The 9,898-nt window shown below is 39.9% G+C and overlaps 1 pseudogene across 1 annotated transcript; it reads right to left on the bottom strand.

The window, feature by feature from the left end:
- Positions 1–1,799: 1,799 nt before the first annotated feature.
- On the bottom strand, positions 1,800–9,036 carry LOC308616318 (beta-citrylglutamate synthase B-like; annotated as a pseudogene). Its single transcript has 2 exons — positions 8,971–9,036; positions 1,800–3,091 (listed from the first exon to the last, which is right to left on the bottom strand). The product of its transcript is annotated as a beta-citrylglutamate synthase B-like (transcript).
- Positions 9,037–9,898: the final 862 nt, after the last annotated feature.

The following is a 9,898-nucleotide window of genomic DNA, read 5'->3' as shown; positions in this document are numbered from 1 at the left end:
CTGTTAGAGCTGGTTAATACTGATCTTATTGCCTTGAAGTCTCTCTAGTAGTGTCGAAGAAATTATGTTTAAGGTCCATCTGAAGGAAAAAAGCACTGGAGAGGCAATAAAGGACTCGGGTAAAAATTTTCAGAGGATTGTAGGGAGATGGAACTTGCTGCTTAAAAAAGTTACGTTGAGCTCTGGAGCATCTCCATTTCTTAACACACCTTCCAAAGCATTTATTGGGATAGTTTAACCCATGTTTAAAGTCTCATATTATGTGCAGTTTGGGGGCTTTTATAAATTCAGAAGTAAAGTAATATAAAGAGTAGAATATTGAAGGCTTCAAAGTAGGGCTATAGGAGACTCAGTATTGCTAAATAAGTCCCCAAACAAAAATGTTCAGTCCACCCCACCCCAAAACCTATGTGTAATAGGAGAAAATGCACAGCAAGAAGCAGAGGAAAAGCATGTATCCTGGAATAAATCATACACTGAACAGTCTAGAAGCAAAGAGAAAAAGTAAACAACATACATATACACAAAAGCCTAAGAAGCAGCTATTTTCCTCATGTCTTTAGGTGAGTACCTCTACCCAGTAGATTACAGTTATGAAAACGACTCAGTTGTTTTTTTTTAAGTAACAAACTATTTCCCATCATGCTCCATTTTCTAGAATCTTTCCTTTTTGATTGCTTGATGTAAACAAAAAGCAAAGCACATAAACATGCAAGCGTGCACATGTGTGCACACACACGTGCACACACACACCCTCCTAAAATGTGAAAAACGTAGATATGTAACGCTGGTATTAGAAATCACTTCAACTTTATACTTAGGAACTTATAGACCCTTGATTTGTCCCCCAGAAATATTTTTCCTTGTCCGTATTCTTTAAATGCCCAACCACCGAAAGAAAAAAGAAAAAAATAAAAGGCTTTAAATGCACATGTTTCAAGTCAGTGTCTTGTTAACAAAAAAGGTAGCATTTTCTCCACTTTGGCCATTGTTAAAGATGCAGGCATAGATCCGTGAATGTTAAGACTAGCATATATTAAAAACAAATGCAACATTAACAGAGCATATATCTTTCAAAAAAGGATAAAACACTAACAGATACAAGTCAATGCACATATTTTAACTAGTGCAATTTTATCTACAATGGAGTAAATGTTATTTTGTGTGCCAGACATTGCAGTACTGTTCATTTCCCCTTTATCATGCAAACATGCCAACTTTATCATTAAAAAAACCTTTATGGGGTCACATTCACGTTGCCCTCCCACCCATATTAAGGGGGAAAAAGTCAATAAAAGAGCTCCTCAAGATTTCATAAATATGAACATAAAGTTCCTAGATAATAGTGTATAGGCTGAATTTCCAGATTTGTATAAAAAATTATAATTTAGGTAGATGTCTTCCTCATGGATTACAACACAATGTGAAGTTACACGACTCTGAAATTTGTACCAACTGTACAAAAACAAAAGAAAGAGACCATGAAAAAATTATGTCCTTCATGGCCTGAGAGCCTACACAGTTTTGAGTAATTTAAAAAGGTAATTATGAGAGCCTGGCATTTTTCTGTATCTCACCTCTTCTGCTTCTCTTCTTTGTAAATCAAAGTCAGTAACAGGTTAGTAGCAAAGGTCTCATCTATCTCCCCCTTCTTCCTTCCTAACTAATCCTACTCAGTTTTCTCTCATCTTCCTGAGCATTTTCCATGAACAGCATTGCAAGTTGGTTTAAAAAAAATAATAGAAAAAGAAAACAGAACGAAAAAAAGGAAAGAAGAAAAAGAAAGCTTTACAAGGGTTTTGTTGGTTAATTATTTACTGGTGGAATCACTCCACCAGGAGTTTGATTTCATTGGCTAGCAGTTGGTTCATGTTGAATAGGCCCCCTGGGAGCTTGGTGAGCAGCTCTCGCTCCATGGTTTCAGGGTCGCTGTCAACAGAGCTGGAACATACGCTCATGTTATCGACAGCAGTGTTGGCTGGGGGACCCAGCTCCGGCTCACTAGTCTCACTGGCCGTGGACACCACAGAGAGCAGGGACATAATGCCAGGTGAGCCGGCTAGAGGGCAGAAGGGAGGCGGCGTATTCAGCTATGATACCAGCTACATCTAGGTTATAAGCCTTATCAAAGGCTATGAAACCTACATTTGCATTGGCCTTGCAGACACGAAGGAGCCATCGTCTTTCATCAACAGGTCAATGCCACACACATCCATTCCCAGGATTTCAGACACCTGGATAGCTAGCTGTTTCCCTTGTTTACTCAATGAGCACATCATCCCGACACCACCTAGTGAGCAGTTGCTTTGTATCCTCCCATCTGTTGAACAGCGTTATCATGGTGTCAACCACACGGCCTCCCATGACAATGACATATACATCACTTCCATGAGACTCTTTAACATATCTCTGAAACAGGGATGGAACTTCATGGCAAATAAGATGGCTTAGATCAGCCAAATCATGCTTATCACGAGCCAAGAAAACTGCTTTGCCTCTATGACACCATGTATTCTTCACTAATATTGGGATCTCCAGTAAGTCTGCTTCATCAATCATTTTAGCAAAATTTTCATGACCACCATAAGAGAAAGTATCTGGCAGAGGAACACCATGACCTGCCAGCTCTTGAAACGTCCAGAACTTATTAACACAGTTTAGGATGTCTTGAGGTCAGTTCATCAACCTGCATCCCATCTTCTCTAGATGGTGCAAAACAGTGATGTCACTATCACTTTGTACCCAATGGGTTGGTATTCTCACTACCACCACCGGAGGGTAGGCAGTAATTAGTTTTCCATTGATATGAAGACCCAGGTTTCCTTGATGGATTGTTAGCACCACCTCATCCATCACCACAGCCCTAAAGTCCAGTTCCTCCTCACAACATTTGGTCTTTAATGCTTGTAAGATCTCTTTTTGGGGATAGTCTTCCCTGATTTGACGATCTGTCAAAAACCACAACTTGGTGGCCACAGAGCTACATATCTTGATTGGCCTGTTCTTCCTTTTCTGGGGTTACTTCCTCCTGAATATACACTCTTTCTAGGATTGTAGGAGCTCCCACAGAGTCTGAAATCAGTAGTGCAGGCTGACAAGAAAGGTCAGAAGACTAGGGCAGAAGCTTCAGTCCTCTGCTGAAAAATCTCCTTGTATGATCCTTTTAATGTTCTGTTGGATTCTGTTTGCTAGTATTTTGTTGAGGATTTTTGCATCTATGTTCATCAGTGCTATTGGCCTGTAGTTTTCTTTCTTTGTGACATCTTTGTCTGGTTTTGGTATCAAGGTGATGGTGGCCTCGTAGAATCAGTTTGGGAGTGTTCCTCCCTCTGCTATATTTTGGAAAAGTTTGAGAAGGATAGGTGCTAGCTCTTCTCTAAATGATAGAGTTTGCCTGTGAAGCCATCTGGTCCCGGGCTTTTGGTTGTTGGAAGATTTCTAATCACAGTCTCAATTTCATTGCTTGTGATTGGTATGTTTATATTTTCTAGTTCTTCCTGGTTCAGTCTTGGAAGGTTGTGCTTTTCTAAGAATTTGTCCAATTCTTCCAGGTTGTCCATTTTATTGGCATATAGTTGCTTGTAGCAATCTCTCATGATCCTTTGTATTTCTTCAGTGTCAGTTGTTACTTCTCCTTTTTCATTTCTAATTCTATTGATTTGTTTTCTCCCTTTTTTTCTTTATGAGTCTGGCTAATGGTTTATTAATTTTGTTTATCTTCTCAAACAACCAACTTTTAGTTTTATTGATCTTTGCTATTGTTTCCTTCATTTCCTTTCCACTTATTTCTGATCTGATCTTTATTATTTCTTTCCTTCTGCTAACTTTAGGGTTTTTTTTTGTTGTTGTTCTTCTTTCTCTAATTGCTTTAAGTGTAATGTTAGGTTATTTATTTGAGATGTTCCTTGTTTCTTGAGGTAGGATTGTATTGCTGTAAACTTCCCTCTTAGAACTGCTTTTGCTGCATCCCATAGGTTTTGGGTCATGGTGTTTACATTGTCATTTGTTTCTAAGTATTTTTTTATTTCTTCAGTGATCTCTTGGTTATTTGGTAGTGTATTGTTTAGCCTCCATGTGTTGTTATTCTTTACAGATTTTTTCCTGTAATTGTTACCTAGTATCATAGCGTTGTGGTTGGAAGAGATACTTGATAGGATTTCAATTTCCTTAAATTTACCCAGGCTTGATTTGTGACCCATGATATGATCTAGCCTGGAGAATGTTCCATGAACACTTGAGAAGAAAGTGTATTCTGTTGTTTTTGGAAGGAATGTCCTATAAATATCAATTAAGTCCATCTTGCTTAATGTATCATTTAAAGCTTGCATTTCCTTAATTATTTTCATTTTGTATGATCTGTCCATTGGTGAAAGTAGGGTGTTAAAGTCCCTTAATATGATTGTGTTACTGTCGATTTCCCCTTTTATGTCTGTTAGCACTTGCCTTATGTATAGAGATGCTCCTATGTTGGGTGCATAAATATTTACAATTGTTATATCTTCTTCTTGGATTGATCCCTTGATCATTACATAGTGTCCTTCTTTGTCTCTTGTAATAGTCTTTATTTTAAAGTCTATTTTTTCTGATAGAGAATTGCTACTCCAGCTTTCTTTTGATTTCCATTTGCATGGAATACCTTTTTCCATCCCCTCACTTTCACTCTGTATGTGTCCCTAGGTCTGAGGTGGGTCTCTTGTAGACAGCATATATATGGGTCTTGTTTTTGTGTCCATTCAGCTAGTCTGTCTTTTGGTTGGAGCATTTAATTCATTTACATTTAAGGTAGTTATCGATATGTATGTTCCTATTACCATTTTCTTAATTGTTTTGGGTTTGTTGTTGTAGGTCTTTTCCTTCTCTTGTGTTTCCTGCCTAGAGAAGTTCCTTTAGCATTGGTTGTAAAGCTGGTTTGGTGGTGCTGAATTCTCTTACTTGTCTGTAAAGGTTTTGCTTGTCTGTAAAGGTTTTAATATCTCCATCAAAACTGAATGAGATCCTTGCTGGGTAGAATAATCTTGGTTGTAGGTTTTTCCCTTTCATCACTTTCAATATGTCCTGCCACTCCCTTCTGGCTTGCAGAGTTTCTGCTGAAAGATCAGCTGTTAACCTTATGGGGATTGCCTTGTATGTTATTTGTTGTTTTTCCTTTTCTGATTTTAAAATTTATTCTTTGTATTTAATTTTTGGTAGTTTGACTAATATGTGTCTTGGCATGTTTCTCCTTGGATTTATCCTGTATGGGACTCTCTGCACTTTCTGGACTTGACTATTTCCTTTCCCACCTTAGGGAAGTTTTCAACTATAATTTCTTCAAATATTTTCTCAGTCCCTTTTTCTCTTCTTCTTCTGGGACCCTTATAATTCGAATGTTGGTGCCTTTAATGTTGTCCCCAAGGTCTCTAAAACTGTCCTCAATTATTTTAATTCTTTTATCTTCATTCTGCACTGCAGTAGTTATTTCCACTATTTTATCTTCCAGGTCACTTATCCATTCTTCTGCCTCAGTTAATCTGCTATTGATTCCTTCTAGAGACTTTTTAGTTTCATTTATTATGTTGTTCATCATTGTTTGTTTCCTCTTTAGTTCTTCTAGGTCCTTGTTAAACGTTTCTTGTATTTTCTCTGTTCTATTTCCAAGATTTTGGGTCATCTTTACTATCATTACTCTGAATTCTTTTTCAGGTAGACTGCCTATTTCCTCTTCATTTTTTTTGGTCTGGTGGGTTTTTACCTTGCTCTTTCATCTGCTGTGTGTTTCTCTGTCTTCTCATTTTCCTTCACTTACTGTGTTTGGGGTCTCCTTTTTGCAGGCTGCAGGTTCGTAGCTCCCATTATTTTTGGTGTCTGCCCCCCAGTGGCTAAGTTTGGTTCAGTGGGTTGTGTAGGCTTCCTGGCGGAGGGGACTAGTGCCTGTGTTCTGGTGGATGAGGCTGGATCTTGTCTTTCTGGTGGGCAGGACTATGTCTGGTGGTGTGTTTTGGGGTGTCTGTGACCTTATTATGATTTTAGGCAGCCTCTCTGCTAATGTGTGGTGTTGTGTTCCTGTCTTGCTAGTTGTTTGGCCTTGGGTGTCCAGCACTGTAGTTTGTTGGTTGTTGAGTGGAGCTGGGTCTTAGTGTTGAGATGGAGATCTCTGGGAGAGCTTTTGCTGTTTGATATTATGTGGAACCAGCAAGTCTCTGGTGGGCCAATATCCTGAACTCAGCTCTCCCACCTCAGAGGCACAGGCCTGACACCCGGCCAGAGCACTAAGACCCTGTCAGCCACAGAGATCAGAAGAAAAGGGAGAAAAGAAAGAAAGAAAGAAAAATAAAATAAAATAAAGCTATTAAAATAAAAAAATTGAAAAATTAATAAAAATTGAAAAATTAAAAAGTAATAAAAAGAAAAGGAAGAAAGAAAGAAACAAGAGAGCAACCAAAGAAAAAAAAATCCACCAATGTAACAAGTGCTAAAAACTACACTAAAAAAAAAACAACCCCAAACGGACTGACAGAACTCTATGACAAATGGTAAAAGCAAAGCTATACAAACAAAATCACACAAAGAAGCATACACATACACACTCACAAAAAGAGAAAAAGGAAAAAAAATATATATTTATCTATATATTAAAAAAAAGGAGGAAGAGAACAACCCAATCAATAAACAAATCTACCAATGATAATAAACTCTAAATACTAAACTAAGATAAACATAAAACCAGAAACAAATTAGATGCAGAAAGCAAACCCCAAGTCTACCATTGCTCCCAAAGTCCACCACCTCAATTTTAGGATGATTTGTTGTCTATTCAGGTATTCCACAGATGCAGGATACATCAAGGTGATTGTGGAGATTTAATCCACTGCTCCTGAGGCTGCTGGGAGAAATTTCCCTTTCTCTTTGTTTGCACAACTCCCGGGTTTCAGCTTTGGATTTGGCCCCGCCTCTGCGTGTAGGTCTCCTGAGGGCGTCTGTTCTTCACTCAGACAGGATGGGGTTAAAGGAGCTGCTGATTCGGGGCTCTGGCTCACTCAGGCCGGGGGGAGGGAGGGGTACGGAAAGCGGAATGCGGGGTGAGCCTGCGGCAGCAGAGGCCAGCGTGACGTTGCACCAGCCTGAGGCGCACTGTGTGTGCTGCCGGGGAGGTTGTCCCTGGATCACAGGACCCTGGCAGTGGCAGGCTGCACAGGCTTCCGGGAGGGGAGGTGTGGATAGTGACCTGTGCTTGCACACAGCCTTCTTGGTGGCAGCAGCAGCAGCCTTAGCATCTCATGCCCGTCTCTGGGGTCCGTGCTGATAGCCGCGGCTCGCGCCCGTCTCTGGAGCTCCTTTAAGCAGCGCTCTTAATCCCCTCTCCTCGCGCACCAGGAAACAAAGAGGCAAGAAAAAGTCTCTTGTTTCTTTGGCAGCTCCAGACTTTTTCCTGGACTCCCTCCCGGTTAGCTGTGGCGCACTAACCCCTTCAGGCTGTGTTCACGCAGCCAACCCCAGTCCTCTCCCTGGGATCCAACCAAAGCCCGAGCCTCAGCTCCCAGTCCCCTCCCATCCTGGCGGGTGAGCAGACAAACCTCTCGGGCTGGTGAGTGCTGGTCGGCACCGATCCTCTGTGCAGGAATCTCTCCACTTTGCCCTCCACACCCCTGTTGCTGCGCTCTCCTCCGCGGCTCCGAAGCTCCCCCCTCCGCCACCCACGGTCTCTGCCCGTGAAGGGGCTTCTAGTGTGTGAAAACCTTTCCTCCTTCACAGCTCCCTCCCACTGGTGCAGGTCCCGTCCCTATTCTTTTGTCTGTTTTTTCTTTTGCCCTACCCAGGTACGTGGGGAGTTTCTTGCCTTTTGGGAGGTCTGAGTTCTGCCAGCGTTCAGTAGGTGTTCTGTAGGAGTTGTTCCACATGTAGATGTATATCTGATGTATTTGTGGGGAGGAAGGTGATCTCTGCGTCTTACTCCTCCATCTTGAAGGTCTCTCCCGTTTACCTTTTAAAGGATGTGTTTGAAAAAAAAAAGGAAGAACCAGTCGATAAGCAAAGATAGAAGTTTTTTTAATAAAAAGATATAATTATAGAAAAAGGCATCAGAGGAGAGGAAAATGTAGTCCACCATGCAAATGAATGGAAACCTACTGATTTTTTTTGCAAATGGGAAGAGTCTGGACAATCTTTCCAAGAGTCCTTAATAGGAACTCCAGTGTTACTGATCTCAGTTTAAAACTGAAAATAAAATCCATGTTTAATGTATCTAGGTCCTTAGAATAGGTTAATAAAATAATCTTTTGAATAAATAAAGGGTTACAAAATAACATTAGCTGGGTTTGTGGATTGAGGCATTTGAACTCTGGAGTTTTCAATCTAATTCCTGAAATTCTGATGCATCAGAAGGTAGTAAGTGACATTCAGAGTCTCCCTCTAGGGAGGCCAGCTCAGAACCTGGCTTGTATTTTTTCTCAAAGGTTGGTTCTGGAAGAAGATTCTACAATTTCTTTCAATTACCTGTTCTAGCAACCAAAAAACTTTGCAGTCAGGACACTGTTCTTTCTGCATATTCTAATTTCTTCCTGGAGCAATTTAATTCCATTTCCTTAGTGCATATGGGAAATACATAGCATTTGGTGCCAGACTTGAAGTAAGATGGATGAGTTAAAATAAAAACCGGCTTTTCAAAATGGTGGTGTAGCTAAGTCTTTTAAACTCGGACAGAAATGGAGAGAGAATTAAGTCAGGAGAGTGTGTTTTAACTCCAAGGCATAGAAGATCTAGGGTTTTTCCTCCTTGATGGAATTGGGGAATAAGAAGGTGCCTCCAGGTGAGTGTGACACAGAGGTTTCAACCTCAGACTAGATAGATCCCAGCCTCTTCTGTCTGGCTTGTTCTGCCCTCTCTCTATTTCTGTGGTAGTTGGAAGGACGTATCTGATGTCTCTGTTCTGATTGTCTGGCAGGAGGAGAGAGTGTCTGACTCCCAGTTTGGCAGCAAATGCTTCTGCAGTACCTCTGGCTTGTTCAAACTGACAGTGCAGAGTCTATCACCAGCTCTACTGATTTGCTGCCTGATCATGGGTACAGTGAGGCCACTGTTCTCTTTACTGTCACCCTTACATCCTTAAAGAGTCATATCAAGTCACCTGTCAGATTTCTTCTTTCCAGGCAAAAATACTTAAGTTCCTGCAATCTTCCCTCAAAGATGTACACAAACATTTTTTAACTTTCAAAATAATTGAAACTAACTTCTATAACAAGGCTCTAACAATAACTTGATTAAAGTAGAAGCCACTTTCTTATTCCTTCATATTATATCTAACTAATACATTGAGGATCTAACTACTACTTTTAAAATTAAATGGCTGCTTTAATAATCTATGTTGACTTTGTGATCCAAATGACAGGAAATCACCTTATATGACACTATTAGTAAGAGAAAGTGTGTAACAATAGACTTTTAGACCAGGCCTAAAAGAAGACATAAAATAGATAAGATAGAAATAAAAGTTGTTAACCAGAAATTTCAAAAAGAAAGGCCTTTGTTTTATTGCTTGACTATTTTTTGTGCATTAAAAGGAGCTAATGACTCCCTCCTTTTTATAAATCACATCTTTCTTGTTACTCTATAGTTATAATTGCAATAAAAATTACTAAAATGTTCTTAGGTAGATAGACTGGGAAGGACTCCACATCTGGAGGAAATGTCTGATTCTGGCACAGTCAAGGATATAGTGAGGAAGAAGAAACTAATATTGAATGATTGATAGATGATCCTTCATTACAAGACTAAAAGACAACAGAGCATTTCAGTTTTTTACAATAACTCAGAGCATCATCAACAAAACCTTATTGAAGGTCTGGTGGTTTTAGACTCTCAGAGCCATCCAAACATATATCTAAGAGAGAAAGTGCTAAGAGAGCAAGTGATATATCTAAGA

The sequence above is a fragment of the Mesoplodon bidens genome, assembly GCF_964165515.1.
Source record: "Mesoplodon bidens genome assembly, chromosome: 4".
NCBI classification, from domain to species: Eukaryota; Metazoa; Chordata; class Mammalia; order Artiodactyla; family Ziphiidae; genus Mesoplodon; species Mesoplodon bidens.
This window is presented reverse-complemented; position numbering and strand designations above follow the sequence as displayed.